The 23,832-nt window shown below is 34.7% G+C and overlaps 1 long non-coding RNA gene across 1 annotated transcript in view; it reads left to right on the forward strand.

The window, feature by feature from the left end:
* The window catches only part of LOC110596618, a 41,252-nt gene extending 24,723 nt beyond the window's left edge, over positions 1 to 16,529 (forward strand). Inside the window, exons 2-3 of the long non-coding RNA XR_002482587.1 lie at positions 7,521 to 7,666; positions 16,456 to 16,529. This is a non-coding gene — a long non-coding RNA (uncharacterized LOC110596618). The remainder of the gene's footprint in view (positions 1 to 7,520; positions 7,667 to 16,455) is intronic.
* Positions 16,530 to 23,832: the final 7,303 nt, after the last annotated feature.

Below are 23,832 nucleotides of genomic sequence, written 5' to 3' on the forward strand. Positions count from 1 at the left end.
AATGAAATAAAATAAAGGTTTATAAAAGTTTGATGACTCAACAAAGAAGTCACTATTATATTTGGCACTCAAGGCTTATTTCTGTCTTATTTGATAAGACTGGATACAATAGGAATTAAGGAATGATAATTGCCAAATGTTCTTCATGGATGTACTAATAGCCAGGTCTTGTGCACTGGATTATAATTTTATATAGAGAACAATCTGTTCAGAAAGGAAGAGGAATTTGAAAGCTTTATCACCTTGGCTTTAGGATTGAGGAAAATAGATTACTTGAATGAGTTTTCTTCTTTATATCTTTTCCTAGCTCCACCCTGATTTAATCAAGTTGACATCACAGAATAAAAGAAGCAGAGTAGAAATATGCAGATATAGATAATGAGAGTCAGAAATCTAAGATAAGATTAGTGGCATGCTCCATAACATCTAAAAGAGGACGGCAATAATACTTTTGGAAAAACACTAAAAACAAACACTTTTAATAGTCAAGGAGGGAAATGAAATGGCAATTGTTAAATGAGTATGGGAAAATGCCTGTTGTATGCCTTCTGATATCCTGCATTCTACATAAGGCAGGGTGAGACTTTCCAGAAATTCAGGTGTGATCTAATTAATGGAACTGAAAATCCTTGAAGGACTTTATTACTGTCTGAAACTATCTGAGACTTGAAAATAAGACAAAAGGATGACTATGACTTTTTAATGTTATACTTAATTATTGTCTAACATTTCTATTTACAAATTATTTAATACTCTAAGAGTGAACTATTTTTATTACATTATTTACTCTTTATTAGGGCCCAGACTTTGTAAAGTTACATGATTTTATCTTTGTCTGCAGTAGAAAAGATAACCAAAAGAGTTATCATTTCATTGCTCAGAAGGATGATGAACTTTTTTTTATTTATTAGGAAACGTATTTAAGTGTTTCTTTTATTGAGTGTCTATATAAACCTCCACTTAATTATTTCCGCATGCTTTACCATCTTACTGTTTCTCTCATTAAGTAAGTTAACGACATTTAACAAATGCTTACCATATATTTGCATTGCGTGCATGAGAATCACATTTTTAACTAATTGAAAAATATAGTTTGATGGCACTGACATAGGGCTGGGCTCACAATGATGAAGCTGTAATGAATGAGGAGTTAATAGATGAAGACCAGTGGTTAGAAATAGAGGTTGCAGTTTGGGGTACTAACTCATTTGCCATGCTTCCACATCCCTGCCAAAACAAACAAATAAACAAAATACTAGATAAGACCAGTATATACTTGTCAGTAGTCTAAGCGAAGACCAGATTACTGTCTCTACAGCACTCTACAGCAAAGATTAGTGTGAACATATAAAGAATGAAGTCTTGAAGCACCCATTCCTACCCTATATCCAAATGCTATATTGAAAATAAGCATAGTAAAAATCTCAGACTTTACATTTGGTAGAACCATGCAAGTAGGACTGAGTCATCAAAGGAGACCATTTACATTACTAAGTTGGACTAGTTAACTGACATGGACCAGATTTAATTTTCTTGAGTTATCTAGCTTGTGGTGGTCCTTATGATAGATATTAGATTGGTTAATTGTTAAAAAAATTAACATTATGTTTTCTTTGCTTATCTGTATAGTGAATAGTTTGGGAGATATAACAGAAAAAGTACTTGGAAAAATAAAGATAAGTCTCAACTAAAAAGAAAATAAAACAAACTGTGCATAATCATTAGTTAATTCAAATAAAATTATTTATTGAGCACATACAGTAAGTAGACAGGATATTGTGCTTTGTGCTGTAAAACAGAGATTAATGATATCTCCTGCTTTCAACTAAGGATAGGCGATGCTCATGTAAACAATGACATTACTATGCAATGAACTAATAGAATTACATATAAAGCAGAGAAGGAGGAGTGATTAACACTGTCATGGCAAAGTAATAAGAGAAGGCTTCCTCAGCAGGGTGATGTATGAACTGAATTTTAAAAAATGAGTAGGCATATTTTAGAAGAATCAGAAAGTGTAAGAAGAAAATATAAGACAGAGAATGTCACCAATACTGGGATTCACTCTCAATGGCTACCACTTCTACAAGTCTTGGGTAACTCAAAGGGGATAAAGGACTTTTGGTTCATAGCATCTTAGAATTTTTGTAAATTATAGATGCCAGACAATGCCACAGTGCCAGATCTAGTCAGAGAGAAATACTTTCACTGAGAGTTTATATTACTTTTAATAGAATCCACCCAGTTCTGTCTCCTCTCTTTATCCTGGGAATAGCCTCTAATAAACAACAATAAATAAAATAAAAAACAATAAATAAATAAATAACATGCTCAGTTACTATTATATTTCATGATTTGTTGTCACTGTGTTTGAGATTATACATCAAATTTTAATATACCTACTTAAGTATCAGTGAGATTAGGTTATTATAAAAAGTAACATATGAGATTTGCCAAGACCCATATATGAGGGGTCCCCCAAAACAGAATTTATTTATTAAAAATCGTTTGTTTATTCTTACATGTTTAAATTTCAGTTACCTTCAAAGTACTCACTGTTTGATGCAGCACACCTATTGACACTTTTCCACAGCGCAAAACAGTTTCTGATTTAATCAGTTTTGATTCTTTTCGTGCTTCTTCAATGTTTTTGTTTTGCCTCTTCCATATAAGCAAAATGTTTTCCTTTTAAGCCTTATTTTTTAATTCAGGGAAACAACAACAACAGAAAAGTCACTTGGACTGAGCATGGGTAAATAGAAAGGATGGGGTACAGAGATCATGCCATTTTTTATTAAAAACTGCTGAACACTCAGAGTGGTGTGGACAGGTGCACTTGTGAATCATTCATCATGAAATGGGTAAATGCATTGAAAGAATATCCGCAAATAATTTTTAAAAATAAAAAGAAAGAATATATTTTAAAAAGTGAAGACATACGCAGTCTCTCACAAGAACTTTAGCTGGCACACTGATGCCAATGGTTTTCTAGAGCACTTTACTAGTGGGGGGAACCTGTACTACAAGGGGCTCACCATCCAAAAGATAATTCCAGTTTTTTGGGGGTCCCCCTCATACTGCACAACACCAAAATGAATCCTTATATAAACTATGGTTTTTGTGTGATAATAGCATGTCAGTGTAGATTTATCCATGGTAACAAATGTATCACTCTTGAGTTGAATATTGATAATTGAGGAGCTTATGAATGTGAGGTTAGGAATTATTTGTGAATTCTTTGTACTTTCTACTCAATTTTTCTGTGAACTTAAAACTTCTCTAAAGTAAAGTCTATTAGAAATGCATAAGATGAAAAAGAAGTAGAAAAAAAGGAAGACAAATTTAAGGAATACTTAAAGCAATTAATTGAGGCACCCAAGAAAACAAAATTTTAAGATGCTAATTCAAATAATGAGTAATTCAATGCAGATGATGACTATGCTCCACCTTCTTCTACCTCTCAGACCCAGATGAAAAGAAAGAAAGTCACTAGTATGGGAGATATATATATATATATATATATATATATTTTTTTTTTTTTTTTTTTTTTTTTTTTCCTTCCCCCAAAGGTCTCATGCAGGTCTCATGCAGTCTTTCCACACTGGATTACATAGAGAGTGAAGAAAGTACAAAGAATACAAATCCGAAAACAGAGTTATCTTCTCTGATAAGTGTTCAGTTTTTTTTGTTGCTGTTGGTTTTTTTTTTGAGTTGGAGTCTCACTCTGTCGCCCAGACTGGAGTGCAGTGGCCACTCCTGGCCACCGCAACCTCGACCTGCTGGGCTCCGGCGGTCCTTCCACCTCAGACTTCCAAGTAGCTGGAACTACAAGAGCGCGCTACCATGCCCAGCTAATTTTTTGATTTATTGTAGAGATGAGGTCTCGCCAAGTTGCCCAGGCGGGTCTTGAACCTGCGGGCTCAGGCAATTCACTCACCTCAGCCTCCCAAAGGCGCGGGATTACAGGCTGAGCCACTGAGCCCGGCTAAGTGTTCAGTTTTTAAAGACTTCATGTCTAAATGATGGACTTTGCAGCAAACTGGATGGATTTAGACTCCATCATACTCAGTGATCTATCACAGACAAAGAACTGAATACCACATGTTCTCAATCATAAATGGGTCCTGAACATTTATCACAATGCTACAAGAGAGGGACAGTAGAGGCAGTAGAGGGACACTGCTGTGGGGGGGGGAATGTAACACCACTAAGGGTACCTGATCCTAAACCAGGGGAAGTGAGGACCTGATAGAGGCACAAACTTTACCTGCGTGTAGACTACTTAGGTACCTAACACTGACTTGTATCACACATCTTTATAATAAAGGTATTTAAAAATAAAAACTCCATGTCTAAAGTTCCATCCTTAACTCTGTGGCTCTGGACAATTATTAAACTAATCTTTATGATTACTCCTCATTCTTGAGGGAAAAGAAGTTACTAGAAGACTAGCATTTAGGAGAATGTTAGCTTCTAGAGGTGCTGCAAGAGATTTTTCACCATCCACCCACAAAGCCTTATGTAGGCTTCTACTCTGATGAGTCAGTTAGAACCATGAGAAGTTGGAGAATTGCTTTTGGTTTCTTTGACTCCTTTCCAAAGACCTTTAGCATTTTATAATTTCAGTGGCAAGAAAGAAGAAATACAAGGGAAAATACATTTTCTTTTCAAAGTCTAGAGCAACACAGTAAAGATGCCAAAGACTTCTTTTTTCTGGGTCCCATTCTAGTACCCCTTTAATTTTCCCAGGACACAGTGCCCAACTAAGTGAAAGGCTATTCATCACAAGCTCATTGTAAAGCTAATCACAAAAAAAACTTCAGTACCAAAAAGCAGTTTACTGAGGCAAGTCTTGTGAAAGTACCAGTCCCATGAACATAAACGCTTTCTGTGCTCTTCATACGATTGACTTCTCCCAGCCCTTTAATCAGATACTGGCCTTAGTTTTGTGCTACTAAAAGGTAGAGGATATAAAGTCCTGAACTCTCATTAGGTGAATAGTTTGGAGTTAATAGACTTAAGTTATATTGCTGGCTTCTCTAGAAGCATCCTTGTCATTTAAGCTTATAGTTATATCATCATAAATAAATTAAATGTATTTACTTAATTGGAAATTTTAAGTGCTTATTAAACTATAAATTAGTCTATAGTTTACTGTGGCTCTTAAGGAAAAGCCAATATATACAGTATATTGACTTATTACTTGCAATTTCATTAAATAGTTCTCAAGTTTATTGTGAGTCTAGAGGTAATTTTTCATAATCTTGACTTACAGCATAATCTTGACTTACGGCATGGTTCCTTCACATTATTTTCCAAGTTATTTTTTTGCATAAGCCAGTAGGCCAAAGAAATTCTTGAAATGAACATTTCTAAAATCATAATGGCTATGACGTCTCTATTATTTTTTATTGTATTATCTGCTACTATAATAGAAAGGAGTTAGCATTGCATAGATTCCTTTCACTTTTAATGAAGATTTATCTCATACTTACCAACATATTTACATAGTAAATGTGATAAATTATAGGATTTATTAATATTTTAATGATAGAAATCTAAATTATAAAATATTTCTACATATAGTGGTATATGAGGATGAGAAACCTTAAAATTTCAAGCATACATTTATTACTAAATTTCACGAGTATTTCTTCCAAAATATCCTTTTTGGAAAATAATTTAAGGCTGTAATGTGTTTGGTGCCTCAAGCAAAAGAATACATTGCTTCAGAAAAAAACAGAATTTATCTGGGTTTTAAAAATCCTTAGAATGCATTGATTTGTATGCCTGCTATACTTCAAAATCAGCCCATGAGCTTTATTCCTCTGTAGCTGACATCACAACTAGCACACTCGTCCTCTGTGTTCTTGCTCTCTTTTCAAATAGAAATGAAAAGCATTGAAAAAATTCTAGGGAGCAAATTGTTTTCAGGGGATTATGTAATATTTTTGGCTTTTTGCTCAGTTCAAAATAATAAATAATACAACTTAGTTTTTTATCTTCTGGGGGAAATGTGTGGCTTTCAACATTTTCTCAAAGAAATTTAATTCACAGCTTAGAAGAAAATCTTCTCCTTCAAATATTTTCATATTTTATTATTTTTATCTTAGAAAAATGGTACTAATCATTTTTTACAGAAGGTTAGTGCTCATCCAATTTCATGGGGTTATTGGTTCATATCGCAGATGTAAAAATGCAAGTGTTGGCTATTTCATCTTTTCTAAAAATACAAACCACTGTAGGTCAGAGTAATGGCATTTGGCTTATCTCTCAAACACAAATATAACTTGGAAACCACTGATGCATTTAAGGATGGAGGTGCCGACTCTTTATATAAAATCCTAAAGTTATTACTGTCTTCTTTCTATTGTATTCTCTTTAAATAAAATACTACCAAAAGTCACCTGAATACTATTCTTTAAATTAAAAAGTACAGGTTTTTATTCTGATATGCCACATCTTTAAAAATTAATTCATTTACAGCAAACAAAAGTACTGGTAATAAAACCAAACCAAATCATGTTTGATTTAATATGACTTATTTTACTAATAACTTCTATATAATAGATTGGAAGTCACTGTGTAATTGATGAGAATGTGGTATGCATACCGCATTTGTGTTAATAAATAAAACTTGATTAATGATTATGATATAATGATTGCTACCTTTATTAGACACTTGCTCTCTGTCCTTCAATTAGATGTGTTACCCTGCACATTGTTGTAGATGCTTTGGTGTCTCACAATCATTAATTACCCCCCCCCATTTGCTATGCTTTCCTGTAGGTAAGTGTAGGTACCTTTACATTCATTGATTTGGACTTGGACATAGGACATGCTTTGACTCATTGAATGTGAGCAGACATGACAGTATGTCATTACAAATTCATTTGGGTTGTTTTTCTTCACGTTTTCTGCTCCTGCTCTCTATCATAAGAATGTCATATTCTGGATAGCTATTAATTTTGAAGCCTGGGTTCTAAAGTGAGAAGACAAATGGAGTCCCGCTGAGTCCCACTTGAATAAACTGAACAAAAAAGTATTTTTTAAAAATGTTAGGTTCCTGGTATTTTGGACTGCTTTTTGTTCCAACAAAAGTTAAATAATACACAGAAATATACATTGGAAATTGAATAGTGATGTAACAGTTCTAGGAAAAAGTCCAAACCAGGGATGTGTTTTAGAAGGGGACAAAGATTTAATCGGGGATATGACCTCCAAACCTTTTATTAAGGTCTATAATTGAATTAATATGTCCCTAGCAAATACTTTTAGATGGGCAAAATAAAACAAAAAGTCCAATGATGTTTCACAGAAGTGTGGTAAGTTTCAAAGACATGTATATAAGTCCAGAAAGACAAACATGTCTCAGAAACCATTGGTAGGGCTATTGTGACATGAAGGTGACTCTAATCAAATAGATAAAATCACAGGAGTGCTAAAGTGCTGGCAGCTTGGATTTAAATGAGACTGTGACTGAGATTTAAAATAAGCCTTTAACATCCAACTTTCTAAAGGCAGGAAGCAGACTGGAAAATCTACTCAGTGATGGAGGAAAGCATTTTCTTCAAAGATCTCTTTTAATGTGGAATAGCAGAAAAAGGACACACCCTCCCAGAAGAAAAACACTATAGAAAACAATGAACTGGATAGTTACTGTCAGGTATGTAATCTAGCATCATTCCTTATTCCAAGGTAGAAAGTCATTTTAACCAGTGTGGTAGGATTTCAGAATTTCTAAAGACCAATAATTATTTTCCTTTTCAAGTGGAGTGCTTTTTAATGTCACTATTCTATTATTTTGTGTTAGTTTTATAGGGAAAAAAACTAAAAGGACTTGCATCTGAATAGTGTGTAGATCAAAATCCTATACTTTGAGACTGATACAATAATTGGATAAGATTTTGAGATGTCTTGCAAAGGGGATGAATATTGACATATGTGTTTATGTGGGAGCGAAGTAAAGATTTGTAAGCAGGAATGTAGACTGTGAGAGAATTTACTATTTGTTAACAACAACTTAATCTTTTTCTACTTTTGTCATGGTTCTATGTAAATGAAGCCTGCCTCATTGAATCTAGCCATGTGATTTGCTTTGGCCAGAAAATATGAGCACTCAGGATGTATGCCAACTTCAATAGGAATGTATATGGCTAGCTCCAGCTCTGTTGCTTCTGCTTTTCACCATGAGGGAATGGACAACCTGAGACCAAATCCCCATCACTACACAATATATGCCCATGTGACGAACATACATGTATACCCTGAATCTAAAATTAAAATGCATACAAACATATGCATGCTTTTAAAAAAGCATATGTCATTCAATAGCTGCTCATTCAATATAGCACAAGATTGAGGAAAGATGAAGCCCAGCAATGTTTAGTGAAGCCATAGCTGATTGGAAGTCCTCCTTCAGCATGAACAAGACATGTTTGTTTTTCTAAGTCATTTTAGTTGTTTGGGCTTTTGCAGCAAAGCTCATAGATAAATATACATTATTTCATTTAACCTGAGTGACTGTATGAGTTAGCTCTCTTTACATATTTTTTTGCAGATACATTGCTGAAGCCTGAGAAGAAAATTAAATATGCAACCGTATGTGAAACAATATATATATGGTTATATATATATAACCATTCTATATATATGGTTATATAGAATTAAGATTATGTTTTTTCTTTTGTTGTTTTGTTTTATTATTTTATTATATTATTATTTTTGTTAAAAAGATCTGGAGTACAGTTCAGGATAAGGTATACAACCCTTGATTATGCAGGTACCCTTGTTGATGAGGTATGCCCCTCCGTCTCCTAGCAGTTTCCCTCAACTGCCAATCCCGCCCCCCAACAGTTTACCATTACTGCCAAACACTGTCTTGTAGTATTATAATTGTTCATGGTCCACTTATGAGTGAGAACATATGGCACTCTGTTCTTTGTTTCTGTGGTAGATCACCGAGTATGATCAACTCCAAATCCATCCAAGTTGCTGCGAAGTCCATATATTTGTCTTTCTTTATAGTCCTTTAAAAAGTGGGCAAAAGACATGAATAGACACTTCTCAGAAGAAGATATACAGGCAGTCAACAGACACATGAAAAAGTGCTTAACCTCACTCATCATCAGAGAAATGCAAATCAAAACCACATTGAGATACCACCTAACCCCAGTAAGAATGACCATAATTAATAAAACAAACAACAACAGATGCTGGCAAGGATGTGGAGAAAAGTGAATGCTTCTACACTGCTGGTGGGAATGCAAACTAGTGCATCCTCTTTGGAAGACAATGTGGCGACTTCTGAAAGAACTAGAAATTAACCTTCCATATGACCCAGCAATTCCCCTATTGGAAATATACCCGGAGGAACTCAAATCATTCTACAACAAAGATACGGGTGCACGTACGTTTGTTGCAGCTCTATTCACCATAGCAAAAACATGGACCCAACCATGTTGTCCACTGAAGTTGGACTGGATAAAGAAAATGTGGTACATATACACAATGGAATATTATGTAGCCATAGAATTAAGATTACATAGATCTAAGAAGCAGAGATGAGTTTCACATTCAGTTTTGAATCTAAATATCTATTCAGTCCACTAGGCCACTCATAGAAACTGGGCCTTCTTCTAAGAAAACATGACTGGCTATTAAGAGGTGCTCTTCCTATTCATGATTGTACTATAATTTTATGTTAAGACAGGTAGCCTCTGAAAAGAATTCTCCTCACTAGGGAAACAGATGGCCAGACCTCTTTTAGGCTCTACTACAAATGATCCTTTGGGCATTGATACTCAGGGCCTAATAGGAACTATTATAAGGCCTTTCCAAGCCAGGCTTGGTGGCTCAGCCTGTAATCCCGCGCCTTTGGGAGGCTGAGGTGAGTGGATTGCCTGAGCCTGCGGGTTCGAGATCCGCCTGGGCAGTGAGACCTCATCTCTACAATAAATAAAAAAATCAGCTGGGCGTGGTAGCGCGTGCCTGTAATTCCGGCTACTCGGAAGGCTGCGGCGGAAGGATCGCTGGAGCCCAGCAGGTCGAGGCTACGGTGGCCGGGAGTGGCCACTGCACTCCAGTCTGGGGGACGGAGTGAGACTCTAACTCAAAATAAAATAAAATAAAATTAAATTAAAAATAAGGCCTTTCCACCTAAGGTTAACTGGGCCAAAGCACACTCAAAAAGGAACACCCTAAATCCATTGTGGAATGTTTAATACAACCATTTCAAAGGCACAGTGCCCTAAATGTAGTGGACTCAAAGAATAGAAATCATTTAATTTCTGCTTTTGTTGGAAATATTCTTCTTGACATAAAATAACATTTCATAAATAATGTGATGAGATGGGCAGATTAGCTCCTTATAGTATATTATTGAGGGTGCTCCTCAATTCTTTGAAAGTATCTTGCAAAAAAGACATTAAATAATTCTCACTTTATAAATAAAGTATTTACAAAAACGAAAATATGACTCTGAGGGTAACTCAAATTCCACCCATCTTTTTTAACCAGTGGCAAAACCTCTCTGACTCATCTCAAGATACTTGTAGATAATGTAAAAATGCAGGACATTATATAAGAGCCACCTTGAACTTAAGGGAAAGGAAAACTTAAATAATGATTACTCCAGACATTAGCACCCCCTAAAGTTACATTTTTCTCCTCCTGCAGGGCAATTTCTCCCCACCAATTCATAGAATCATTCAGTCATCACTTGTACCCCAGAACCCATTGAAACCACCCCAATTGTCCCATAGAACTAAAGTCTATGTTTTTTTCTTTTAAATAAATATAGGAATTGATCCAGCCAGCATTAAATCTTGAAATTTACATTTGTCTTATCTGAGTTTCTTCCTCAGGAAATGAATTCTCAGGCAAGGAACTGAAACTCACCAGATCATCTGATTCAGACAGTGAGGGGCTGGACCCCTCATCTTTCATGACTGCATAACCGGCCACCTGCCTCCTGTTGACCAACTCTTCTTTTCTTACCCCTCTCTAAATCCTGTTTTCCTGTATGCAGCTTTATTTATTCCCTGCTGCATAAACCTACCATTTTAGTAAGGTGGAAGATGTATTTGAAACTGATATCTTGTTCTCCCAGCTGATATCACCCTTTTCTTTGGCAATACTGTTGTCTCTGTGATTGTCTTCTGGTGCAGTGAGAAATGAGACCTAGACAGAACCCCTGGCATTTTGGTAACACCACCATTAAAATTAAAATAGAGGATTGGGAACTAGATTTTTAAATGGACTTAGAGTTTACAATACTGCGTGACCCATTGCAGAAAGAAAAACTGAGTATCACATATCACTCATAGGACCTTGAACAATTATCATAATACTATAAGAAACGGATTGGCAGTAGTGGGAAACTGCTGGGGGTGGGGCAGGATTGGCAGTAGCGGGAAACTGCCAGGGAAGGTGGGGCACACCTCATCAACAAGGGTACCTGTATAATGAAAATTTATATACCTAACCCTGAATTGTACCCCACATTTTTAAAATAAAAAATTAAAAGAAAATAAATAGAATTTTTCTACCCTCTGTTCAAAGGATTTATCTTTACCTGGCACTTCTAATGACATTCAAGTTGTTCAAATCTCTGGCAGGCTTTGTTACTTTCCATCTCTCAGGCTAGCCAAATATCCTTAGACTCTCTTAATACTCACCAAACTTTTTCGGTTTCTGACTTCTCACCCACAAGCCTTTTAGGCAGAGACCTATGTAAGTTCAATGTTACCATACAATGTAATGAAAAGGGCATCTTTATTTCCTTGTCCTCAAACCAAACCTCAATCTTTCTACTATTCCTAATGGAGACACATTTTGATTCAAATTCCTCTGTAGAGGATTCAGATTTAAAAGATATAACAATTAGTCTTTGGGCCTCACATGCTAATAAGGCTGGACTATTACTAAGTGCAGAGCCTGTGCTCATTGCCTGGAGAAAAAGTAAATCCATTTCATCTGTACCCCAATGTCTCCTCTCTGGACTGTAAAATAAGATATCAAACCTATATTAGATTCTCTTTTGCAATAAGTTATTACTTTTATCTCTTCACCCTGAAATATACTGCTTTTGCCAGTGAAGAAGAAAAATAAATTGATTCAGGAGGAAATAATACCTATTGATTTGTACAAATTCTAAGAGTTATACATTTTGTGATCTTTTGCTATCCTGTAGTACATAACCCCACATCAATCCCAACTGATATGGCCCGGTTTAGAGTAGTTGACCTCTGTTCAACTTTCTTTCCAATATTATTGCACCCTGTCTCAAAATTTCTTCTTTTTTTTTTTTAAGCAAAGACAACTAAAATGGACTCACATACTTCAATATTATTTTATAGTCATGCTCAATATATCCCAAGCTCTCAAAGATGACTGAGTCCTTTACCCAAGGCTCCACTCTTGTCAAATATGTTGATAACCTCCTGCTTTGCAAGCAAGCTATATTGTGTGCTCTTATGGACTTCCTAATTCTTCTGAAAACACTGACTCAGCAAGGCCACAAAGCCAACAAATCTAAACTTTAATGGGTTTAAACAATTGTTACATATCTCAGGGCACTAAAAATCACCCCAAAATACCTCCAGTCAATTTTGATAATCTATCTCCAAGAACAAAGAAGCAATTACACAAATGGTTAGGAACAGCTGGTTTTTTGCCATAAATGGATTCTTAATTTTGCTGCTCTAGTCATATCTTTATAGATTTTCCACTTAGATGCAAGCTCAGAGCCCTTATTCTGACTCTTGAGATATTGGCCTCCTTTGAAGCATTAAAGTTATCCACATCCTCAGCTCTTGGATTACCTAACTTTGGCAAACCTTTTCAACTAGACTGCCATAAAATTAATGTGATTTCTGTCAGTATTCTAGAACAGTCAGTTGACTCTCAAATAAATTATATAACATATCTCTTATATCAATCATGTCTCCGTGTCTATGTGCAGTAGACACAGTTGCTATCGTGAGAAAGTCAGTACCCTCATATTAGGCTCTTCCATTCACTTCTATATTCCCCATGTTGCGTCAGTTCTCTTACAAGTTTATAAAACATGGCACCCCTTTACAGGGTGGCAGACTACTTAGGAACAGGACCTATTAATAAATTTTTTCATCGTATTGCATTACTGTAACACCCTGAATCTTGCTACTTTATTACCCCTCCCTGGTGATGGAGAGTCCCCAGTATATTCCACCTGATTGCCCTTAGCTATAAGAATTGTCTCAAAATCAAAATATGTCTTATATACCCCCAACACTTTTCGATGTATTACCTGTAAATCTGAAGTTACTTTTCGATGTATTACCTGTAAATCTAACCAAATTTCTGAGGATAACCGGTATACTCCAAAAGATACTCCAATACCCACATTGCCCTTTCAATATTCCCAATGGATTTTATACATTTACCTCAAGCTTTAGGCTATTCTCAATAGGTTGAGTATACATAATTTGAAAATACAAAATTTTACTCAACACAAAACTTTTTAAGTGTTGGCATGATGCTCAAAGGAACTGCCCATTAAAATATTTTGAACTTAGGGCATTTGGATTAGCGATGCTCAATCAGTGAGTATAATGCAAATATTCCTAAGTCCAAAACAATTCAAAATCTGAAACAGTACTGTTACTACCCAAGCATTATGGATAAAGGATACTCAATCTGTACTTGGTGATTGTCTGCATGTTTAGTGGATAAACTGGATGCTCTCCAACTAGACATACTAATGCTATAACAATAATATACTAATGACTGAGATTATTCTTCATTTGGGCATTACTTTATGGATTGAATAGGATCAAGAAACTCACTTTTCAGCACAAGTAAATCATTTGCTCACAAAATCTCTGGATTAGTCATTAAAATTTTATACTCTCTACCAACCCCAATCCTCAAGTAAAGGGGAACATCACAATTTAGACGTTAAAAAGACTCTTGAAAGAATGTCAAGAAAATGAATGACCAGAGACATTGTTCCTGGCACTTATAAAAAAGGGGAAGACCCCAAACAAAAGACATGGATTAGCAACTTTTGAAATAATTTGTTGTAACTCGATGCCTGTTGGCATTTCTAAGCCTTTTATTCCTGAAGTGAGTGAGCATTATGAGGACTTGAGTGAAAGTACTCAAGTACTATGACTAGCTCTCTACAAGAACTAATTATTAAGTTTCTAGCATATCCCCAACATGTTTTTCATCTACCTGCAAATCTTGTCATCTCTTTTTAACAAAATATCAAGTATACATCAAGATTTTTAGAAGAAAGCAGGCACTGTCAGATTACTGGGAGAAACTGTATGAAGTACTGCTAACCACCTACACTGTTATGAAAAAAAAAAGCCCTTCTGGATTCATGCAAGTCATGTCAAGCTAGACACAGATCATCAATTTCAGGATAATTGCAAGGCCAGTCTTATAGTTGACTACAAACGAAGATTTTCAGAATATACTCACAGAATCTCAAAGCAGAGGATACCATAAAGTAAACGGTTTCCCCCAATATTTTGAATCAAAACCTACCTCTCTACCTAAATTCCTCTGAAATTTTTCTTCTTCTTTACTAAAACAAATAAAGAAACAGTACTGGAAAATCTCATTTTAGCTTTAAACAGAAACTGCCCTGTCGTATCTATTGACAGATTGCCTGAAGATGGTTGTTCTATTCTTCCTTCTGTTTTCCACAATGGACTCTCTTTCAGATTGTGTCTTGTGACAATTTACCCTTATGACTTTTTTTTTTTTGACAATTCTAGCACATATTCAATAACGACATCTGCATCAGTCTTCCAAACACTGACAATTTTAACTAATCAATCTGATTTACAGGTCATGTAAACATCTAGATGATAAAAATAACCTAACTAGTTTTTGTTTCAACTAACACAAACACCTACTGGATTTAGACTGGAAAAATGAATGTCAAAATGCTATGATATCCATAAGTAGGAAGACAAAAATCACTCTACCTTTCCTTGTGGTAAACTGATTTGGCACTAGAAAAACCTCCCTGGAACCTTGAGCTTTATTCTTCTCTCAGGTGAAGTTGTTGGATGGGAATGTTTTTTCTTTGCATTGAAAACAGAAATGGCACCAGACACTTTTAAGGTAAGATACCAAGACAACATTGTAATGAAACCCGTGATTGATTCTACAAATATGGTAACTTTAAAACCTCCATAGATGTCATAAGTGGTTATATTACTAACTTTTGTGAAACAAGCATTTGTCTGATCACTTTTGTGAAACAAGCGTTTGTCTTGTCACTCTTGGTTTATGGACCACACTTGGAGGATTTGGAATAACCCACTGTTCCTCTGATTAAGCTGCTTAATACCGAATATTATATGATAGACCAAGAGGTTAGATTAAGTTGGTCAGGTGATAAAACCAAACTTCATAGTTGTCAAGGCCAGACTTCAGGACTTCTCTATTAAATACTTCATAACTTATTTTACTTTTACTCTTATAGCCTGACAGAGACACATAGAAAAATGGAGAAGTACAGATGCCAACATGATTGATGACAGAGATTGTGAAATATACCTGACTCCAATTTGGCAATCACAATTTCCACTTTCACCTCATCCATGAATAACAGTGGTCTCTTTATTTTGTGGGGCACTGAAGTAAATAAAGAGTTGCTACCTATATGGTCAAGACAATGTAAACTCAGATACCAGGCATCTTCCTTACCCGGCGCTGTACCTTAAGCAATAGTTGAATAACAAATCTGAGCTCCTTTGTACATAAATGACACCACCACAAAGAAGCATTCGTTGAGACATCAGAGAAAACTCACTTGTGTATCACAGCTCCAACTTCTATTTAGTGATGACTACCTTTTCCCCAAGTTTTGGAACTTATAATTTATAAAGAATAATCCTAAATGTTTCCAAGGTAATAGAATGAAGATTAAATAACTCTATAAAATCTATAGAAGAACTGCAATCAGAGGTTGACAGTTTAGCTTCTGTTGTATTCCAAAGTTGTCCCATTCTGGATACACTGAATGACCAACAAAGAGGAGTTTATACAATCATTAACAAACAATGCTGCTTTTACATAAATCAGACAGAGCAAATTGTGTCTAATTAACACTTTTAAAAAGAAAAGGTTGGTCAGGTGCAGTGGCTCAAGCCTGTAATCCCAGCATTCTGGGAGACCGAGGTGAGAGGATTGCCTGAGCCCAGGGGTTCAAGACCAGCCTGGACAACTTGGTGAGACCTCACCTCTACAATAACTCCCCCTCCAAAAAAAAAAAGAAAGAAAAGAAAAGGTTAATATTCTTTATCAAATAAATGATGCACAGTGATTTTCTGGACCAATCTATTCTAAGGATTGAAAGACTGGTTCAATGGGATACAGGGCAATCTGCTCAAATTTGTTATTCTGCTTATTCATTCTCGTTCTAATTTATGTTCTTCTCTCCCTTTGCAGAACTCCTACCTCTCATCTTCTAACCCAGATCTTCCCTTCACAGTAACTAACCTGGCTTGTTTTTTGTAAAACTTCTCAAGACATTTCAAAATGGAAGAAATGTTGGAACCCACACAGAACCCTCAAGTTGGTATGATTATTTTTAGTTGAAGACATTTGAGATTCACCAGATGCAGAAAAGAGCCTTTTCAGAAAGCTTCCTTCATCTGACTACAACCAGAAACTTCTGGGAAACAAGGCTGCCATACATTTTCTCTTCAGGGTGACTTTACTCTCAGAAGAAGACCAAGAGTGAACCTACCATAAATCCCTTCTCCGGGGAAGTTTGATGGACATAAAGAAGATGGAAAGACAACTCACACCTGAATAAATACACATTATCACAACTGTCTTATCTCCTGTTTGCTTTTCAGAAGAATGTATTTGTCTTTTTTAAAGAAACTTACTTGTTCTCACTATAAAAGCTTTTTCTTACCCCCTCATTTTTCCCTACTAAATTAGATATATATACTTCTAACTTTAAATGTTAAGAAATTACTTCCTTTGTAAGCTCTTGCACACAAGCAATTAAACATTCCCCCCCCCCCCGTTTATCTAAATCTTTTTTTCAAGTTTAATTCACAGACTACCAGTTTCTTTACTTGAAGGAGCATAGGAAAAGTCTTTTCTCTCACCAATGCTTTTATTTTCTGTCAATTACACAGTTCACTGCTAGTCTTCAAATTAAAATTAGCACTTTTATTTCTCCCAAAATTAGGCTCTAAGTAATATTCCATACCATTTTCTTTTTAAATAAACCAGTAATACTTCTTTTGATATCAAGAGAAAAATCATGATCAGTAAGTCTGATGCCTTTGAAATATATTTCTTCTAAGTATTCACTATTTTTCAACCAATATTGTAAAGGAAAAAGTCCAAACTATATTAACTGTATGTAAGAAAACTTTGGTTTTTTTATTGTACAGGGTGAATCCCTGCTCAAACAGTTGCCAAGGGTTTATTGAGACAGTGCAGTCCACCTGTAATATTTCTTAAAATTTATTTACAAACATTTTTTGATTTCTTAAATCATTTTGTTTCTAAATATATGAAGAATAAATTGGGGGGAGTTCATGCCTGGGAGAAATTTCTAAATTAATCACCAATTTCATTTATATTAACTGCTGATATTCCCACTGACTTTCCTTCAGTTGACATAGTCAACAATAAAGCTTTAGCAAAACTGGAAAGATGAATGATCATCAGTGTATAGGCCCTAAAGGTATTTAGCATGTTATATAGTATAAACCCTTTATTTTATAAATGAAGGAAACTGAGGACAAAAGTACCATGTTGTTGCTTGAAGGTTACAAAATGGCAGGAATATATATAGCTGCTCCTTAAATGTAGAGTTCTGAACGATGAGAGAATTTGAATATGTTTACATGTCAAGTGGTTTTCTAAAGCTTTGGCTACTGAATTGGCTCTGAGTCAGAATGGCACTTTGCCATATTGAATAAGAGAATCATAAACAGATGATTGACTTACATAATGCATTTCTTTTGTAGATAGGTACTTGGCAACTTGAAAGGATAAGTAGTGATTTTAAACACTGCCTCTTCAATATAGGAGGTCACTATGTGGCCAAGTATGAGCATGGTAATAGGGTAATTTTGATGGTTTTTGTGACTTAGCATGTCTACCAGAAATCAGAATTCTGGGTGATGGCATAGTCTGTCTTTCTTAGGTAATCTTAATTGGGCATCAGGCCATGAATTTTGAAAACATAGGTAAAAGCTCTTTGAACATTGATTATACCTAAGAGCAACTGACTTTTTTACTGCATCATAAACTTCTTATGCCTTTTACTCTTCAAACGACTTGGCAAATGTATAGTCACTGACAAAGAAATAGAGGAAGCAGAGATGAGATAAGTGACTATAGCCCTAAAGGAGAACAACTGAGTATTAGTAAAATTTTAGAATTTATTTTTGTATTGGATGAAATGACTAGGCTCTGACAGAATTTCAAATTTTCTTTTTCAGCATGGCAGAGGAAAGTGCACCAGAGCCTCAGTAGAGCATAAACACTTTGACCACAGATGAATAATGTACATAGCTAATTACAGTTCTAAGTAGAAATATTAGTATGATGCATAAGTTCATAGCACTTGTCTTTGGCATGACAAAATTGTGGTAGTGGGAGTTTATCATTTATCATTTGGAGTGACAATGTTGTACTTGTAAATACATCTTGCATTTTGCAGAATTGAAGAAAGTGCTATTTGTGGAGTAAAGAAGATGGCGTGTCAAGTGGGAAAAAAAGAAGAGTGAAGGCAGCAGCAGCTCAAAATATTTGTGCCATGTACAGGGTGAATGAATGTCATGGGAAAAGCATGGCAAGAAAATGATTTTGTTGTTTCAGAGAGAGTCTCTCTGATCTGAGTGATTTACCACATTGAGGAAGACTATTGGTCCTTGATGAAACCCATTTAAAACAGTGATAAACGCTACAAACTTATGCATCAAACCTATATAATCAAGTTTATTGAGTGAACATCCTGAAATATGGATCAAATTTCAATAACACCTCATGTAATAAATGACCTCATTCCATTCAGCATTTAGTCCCTAACTTGGCATTTAACTCTTTCAACAACCAAATTCCATCCCGTTATGATTATTATTTTTCAAATCATTAGTCAATAATTCAAGTCACTCAAACTCTAACTTTTGTAATGTGCATAACCATACTTTGAATTTCGTCCCGTACCATTTTGTCACTTTTATAACTATTGCTATAACACGTCTAGTCCAATGTGTACATCATTTGACACTGACTAAATAAGTTATAATTATGATAATGATGACGATAATTATGATAATTATAATGATAGTAACACATTTCTCTCTTGCTTTTAGAACAAAAATTTGTTCTCAAAAAGTTATAAAATTGAATAAAATGTATGTATTTACAGATAATTCAAGCATGAAAGCAACTTTAAAAATTTAATATCAACAGCTTGGTATTGCACAGTGTTTTGGAGGAATATCTTCAAATTATCCTACCTTAAAATTCTTGAAGTTTTTTATTTGATTTCTGCTTTTATAGCATTTTAAAAGAATGTTGACGTAGATGTATATGCCTACATTTAAAGAAGAAAGATCTGAAATCAATATCCTAACTTTATTCCAAGAATTTAGAAAAAAAGCACACTAGACCCAAGTCTAGCAAAAGAAATGAAATACTTTTAAAATGAAATGATTAGTGCAGAGATAAACAGATGAGAGAACAGAAAACTAATAAAGAAAAATCAATAACACCAAAATTGTTTTTTTAAAAACATTTACTAATTTGACAAATCATTAGCCATAATGACAAAGAAAAAAAGAAACTGTAAATAACAAAAATAAAAAATGAAACTGGGAACATTAGCACTGACCTTATATAGATTAAAAAGATTGTAAGAACAAACTATGGAAAACTGTATTCCAGGAAAACAATGTAGAACTGAAAACATATAATTTAGCTAAACTTATTCAAGAAGAAATATAGACTCTCAATAGACCTACACCAAATAAAGAGATTGAGTCAGTAATGAGATTTCTTCCAATGAAGAAAAGTTTTGGACCAGTTGTCTTCACAGATAAATTCTACCAATCATTTAAAGAAGAATTAATAAAAATCCATCTCAAACTCTTCCAATAAATAGAAGAAGAGAAAACACTTTCTAATTTATTCTATGAGATTACAAGTACCTGGATACTAAAGTCAGATAATGAAATCACAAGAACTGGAAATTACAGACCAATATCCCATCTGAATATAGATGCAAAAATAAATCCTCAATCACTCTACAAAAAAGATAGCTGCACATGTATCTTTATTACAGCACTATTTACAATAGCAAAAACGGGCTGGACATGGTGACTCATGCCTGTATTGCCAGCACTTTGGGAGGCAGAGGCCAGAGGAATTCCTGAGTCCAGGGGATTCAAGACCAGCCTGAGCAACATGTGAGACCTCGTCTCCACAATAAATAAAAAAATCAGCTGTGCATGGTGGTGCATTCCTGTAGTTCCAGCTACTTGGTAGGCTGAGGCATTAGGATCATCTGAGCCCAGCAGGTCAAGGCCGTGTTGGCCACTAGTGTACGACTGCACTCCAGCCTGATTTACAGAATGAGACTCCAACTCAAAAAGGACAAAAACAAACAAACAAAAACACATGGAACCAACTGCACTGCCCATCAAAACTGGACTGGATAAAAAATATGGTACATATGCATGATGAAATATTATGCAACCATAAAGAACAACAAAATTATGGACTTCACAGCAACTTGGATGCATTTAGAGTCTATAATATTCAATGATTTATCACAGAAACAAAGTACTGTGTACCACATGTTCTCACTCATAAGCAGACCCTGAACATTTACCATAATACATAATGAAGGGATTGACAGTAACCAAAAATTGTCAGTGGGGCTGGCAGGGGGACATAACATTAATAAGAGTCCCTGATCTCAAACCAGGAAAAGTGGGGACCAAAGGGAGGCCCAAACTTTACCTGTACAATGACCACTTGCATACCTAATATTGAATTGTACCTCACATTAAAATATATATGTGTATATATATATATATATATATATATAATCAAATAGAATCTACACATATTAAAGGTATTATTCAGCTTGATCGAGTGAAGTTTATACCAGGAATGCAAGGGTGGTTCAACATAAGCAAATCAATCCATGTACTACGAAGGAAACAAACAACACATGAATATGTCTATTGATGAAGAAGAAGTATTTAACAAATTAAAGAAATTTTAATTATTGGAAATGCAGGTGAAAAATTTCTCAACATAATAATGAACATCTATAAAAATATAAAGCAAACATCTTACTTAATAGTTACAGACTAATAGCCCACTTCCTAAGAATTTTTGCTTTAACCACTACTATTAAACGTGGTACTGGAATTACAGGCCAGAGCTGTTTAAAGGAGGAAAAAAAAAAAAGAAAGAAAGAAAGAAAGAAAATGTATTTAAGTTAAAAAAAAAAAAAAAGGTAAAGCCATGCCTAATTGTAGATGACATGGAGTATCCCAAAGAACCCAGGAAAAAGCTATAATAACTAACATAAATACTGGAAATTTGTGGAGTATAAGCTTGATAAAAAATTTAGTTGTTTTTATATATAACTATGAACATTCAAAGAGGAAATTAAGAAAGCAATTTCTTTTACATAAGGTCTAAAATACTTGAATACTTAAGAATAAGTCTAGCAAAGCAGGTGAAATATTGAGTGCTGAAAACTTTAAATATTGCAAAAAGAGAAGGTAAAAAACCTAAATATATAGAAAGATATTTGTGTTTATGGGTAAAAAGACTTAACATTGTTAAAATGTTTATACCACCTAAAGTGACCTACAGATTCAATGAAATCCCTGTATAAATTCTAATATTCTTTTTCATATAAATGAAAAACATATTTTCAAATTCATATGGAGTTATAAAGGACCCTCAGTTCTCAACAGTATTGAAAATAAGGCAGTTAGAGGACTCACATTTCTCGACTTTGCGATGTACTACAAAGTTATAGTACTTAAAACAGTAGGGTGTTGGCATAGGATAAATACATATCAATGAAATAAAACAGAAATTTCCTGAATAAAACCTTTTTCCCATGGTCAGTTGATCTTTTTTAAGTATGCCAAAACCAATAAAAGTGTTAAAGGTCAGTCTTTTCAATAAATGATGCTGGGAAAACTTAATATCCACATACAAAAAAATTGAATTTGTTCTCTTGTAATACAACATACTCAAAGTTAACTTGAAATCATTAAAAAAAACTTTAATGACTAAAACTACAAAAGTCTTAGAGGAAAACATTGGGGAAAATTCAGGACATTGAATTTGGCAATTATGTTATAGATTTGACACCAAACACACAGGCAAGAAAGAAAAAAATAGCAAAGTTGGACTTCATCAAAATTAGTAACTTTTTCCCCTTTATTTTAAAGACGTGGAGTACAATTCAGGGCTAGGTATACAAATGTTCCTTATGGAGGTCCCTTGTTGATGAGGTGTACCCCTCTCTCTCCTGGCAGTTTTCTGTTACTGCAAATCCTTTCCTTAAAGTAAAATTAGTAACTTTTATCCATCAAAAGACGCTATCAAGAAAGTTAAAATAAAACCTGAAGAATGGAATAAAATATTACAAATCATACAAATGCTAACAGATTAATATCCAGGGTATATAGAGCACCTAGAACGCAGCAATAATTAAAATAAAGGCATCAATTAAAAAATGGGCAAAATATTTGAATAAACATTTCTTTAAAGATACACAGATGGTTGATATATGAATGTTGTCAGCATTATTTGTTACCAGAGAAATGCGAATAAAAACCTCAGTAATATACCACTTTATACCTACTAGATAAGCTACTATTTAAAAAAAACCTAAAAAATAACAAGTATTGCTGAAGATGTGAAAAATTGGAACCCTCTACATTGCTAGGGGTATTGTAAAATGATGTAGCCACTATGAAAAACAGTTTGGCAAGTTGTTTTTTAAGTTAAAAATAGATTAATCATATGACCCAGAAATTCCACTACTAGTTATATGTCCAATGTAATTGAAACAGGGAACAGATGTCTGTACACCAATGTTCTTAGCAGCACTATTCACAATAGCCAAAAGATAGAAACAACCCAAGTCTGTTTCCACATAAATGAATAAATAAAATGTGGTATAGAGACACAAAAGAAAACAATAGAATACTATAGTGCCATATAAATATAATTCCCCCACCTTTTTTGAGGTATAGTTCACAACTAAAAATTTACACACACACACACACAAAACACACACACACACACACACACACACACACACACACACACACACACACACACACACCCAGTACAGCTTGATGATTTAACATATGAATATGAATACCCATCCACCCAAAAAAAGAAATTAGCTTTTGGAAGGGAGGATCCTTGCAGTACCAGCTTCCCTTGTAGGTGGGTGCTGTAGGAACTCATCAGTATCTGGTACCAGCTAGCATTGAGAGTACCAGCTAGCACTGACGGTACCAGCTAGCTTTGAGAGACTGTGTTCAGCTTCAGTGATTTTTTTTTTCTTTTTTGAAATTATTTCAACGCCCGTTTCATGATGGGTGATTTACAAATGCATCTGCCTACACAGTGCTGAATGTTCAACAGTTTTTGACTAAAAACAGTTTGTACTTCATGCCCCACCCTCCGTATTCACTTGATCTAGCCCCAAGCAACTTTTTGTTACCCTGATTTTTAAAATGTCCTCAAAGGGAAATGTTTTGCCAATGTGGAAGAGGTGAAACCAAAAATAGCAGAAGCACT

The sequence above is a fragment of the Carlito syrichta genome, unplaced genomic scaffold (assembly GCF_000164805.1).
Source record: "Carlito syrichta isolate Samal-C Ts95f unplaced genomic scaffold, Tarsius_syrichta-2.0.1 Scaffold311665, whole genome shotgun sequence".
In the NCBI taxonomy this organism is placed as follows: domain Eukaryota; kingdom Metazoa; phylum Chordata; class Mammalia; order Primates; family Tarsiidae; genus Carlito; species Carlito syrichta.